Below are 1,857 nucleotides of genomic sequence, written 5' to 3' on the forward strand. Positions count from 1 at the left end.
ATATATATATATATATATATATATATATATATATATATTACCCAACCAAGGACTAGAACTTTCTACAAACTACGAGATGTTATGATTTAACAATAAACACTTAAAGCAATATGAAAAATTTGGAAGATTCCAGAAACATGACGTCAATTCACAGCAATTGAACTACACAACAAGCGAGTTGTAAAGAGCTATGTAAGCAAACCTGCAATGAATTATCACTTCTAAAAATACTAAATTTAACACTTGTGCTTTATAACTATCAAATTCATAACTTTCATATTGAACATATGAAACAGTTGTGTATATCTAATACTCTTACCTATAAATCCAGATTATATAACCATTGGGAAAGATTTGAACTATAGGCTGTCAATACAGTAATGCATCTTGTGTAATGCAGTAAATTTTTTGTTGTTTGAATAATAAATGTCTTGTGGGATTATAAACATATTTAAATGATCTGTATTTGTTTACAAGTACATATAATCAAAGTTTATATCATTTTACTATTGTGCTCACAGTTGAAGTTCAATTGTACACATAATTAACTTATTGTCTTCACCCTTGTCTTGAAAGTTTTAAACATTATTGTCTTTCTTAGTTTTAATTTGATATTTTTGAAAGATTACTGACTCGACATTGTGACATATTGTGAACAGTTTGAAAATGTCTACAGCTGAAGGAAGGTAAGAAGTACACTAAAAAATGCTACTGCAACATATACTTCACTTTTCAAAGCTAGAAAAACAATAAGTTTTAAGTATTCCAAATTTTGCTTTTCTTTTTAAATGGGATGAGTTTTTTAGTATAATGCTATGATCCTAAATATCCTAAATCCAATCAAGGTTGTATGATCAATTTATTCCTAGGTATTACTTTCTGTAGTTATTACCATTCACCAAAAATGAACATTTTCCAACACTGAAAATATATTTTTCTGATAGATACTTACTTACTTCTCACATAATTAATAGCTTTTCTCGATTTGTGATGTCCTTTATATGCATACTTTTTGCTCACTACTAGCCTTGAGGCTACCACCTAACATCACATGTTTACAGGAGGTATAGCTGCAATGTAGCATGGAAATAAACTTGCAACAACCCTCCACCAATAGGAGTGTGACAAACCCACCTAGTTTAGCTGACTCCCTCTGTACTGTAGAGCACAATCATCACTTCGAGATTAGACAAAAAAAGACAAACATCAGAAGTAGGGAGGGTGGATGAGAGGAGTGAGGGTGTCTATCAGAAATGCATTTTCAGTGTTGGGGAATGTTAACTTCCAATACAATATCTTACCTCCTCTCACATAATAGCTAGAATCTCGCATTGAAATGGTGGAGGGACTGGTACAAAATTTCCTTAGATAAGTACACTTCAGAAGGCACTAGAACTCTATGACTACTGGCTACTAATTTTCTTAGTAGGTAACATCACTCTTGTCATATTTCATTCCATATATAAAACTAGTGGATGAAATCGTTCAAAATTTGACAAAAACTTTCCTAAAAGTATTCAGTTTCAGAAAAATATAACATCTAATTTCGATTTTTTATACCATTTTTAGTAAAAAATATTTTATTTAATGCACTTATTTGCTCTTGCACTTTGAATGTTTCACCTGCAAGGTGATTTTCATATAAAGCTGCCTTCTTTCTGCAAAAATGTTTTCACATGCCACAAGCCTTGAACTCCCATGTACTCCATGATTAACAAGGTTAATTGCATCTGGCATATAAATCATCATGTGACAACCCTCCACTAATAGGAGTGCAACACACCCTCCTGATTCGATGACGAGGAACCCACTTTGAGACTAATAATGGGCTGGAGACGGCTTGAATGGGTAATGAAG

Source organism: Limulus polyphemus, unplaced genomic scaffold (genome assembly GCF_000517525.1).
Source record: "Limulus polyphemus unplaced genomic scaffold, Limulus_polyphemus-2.1.2 Scaffold2192, whole genome shotgun sequence".
Classification (NCBI taxonomy): domain Eukaryota; kingdom Metazoa; phylum Arthropoda; class Merostomata; order Xiphosura; family Limulidae; genus Limulus; species Limulus polyphemus.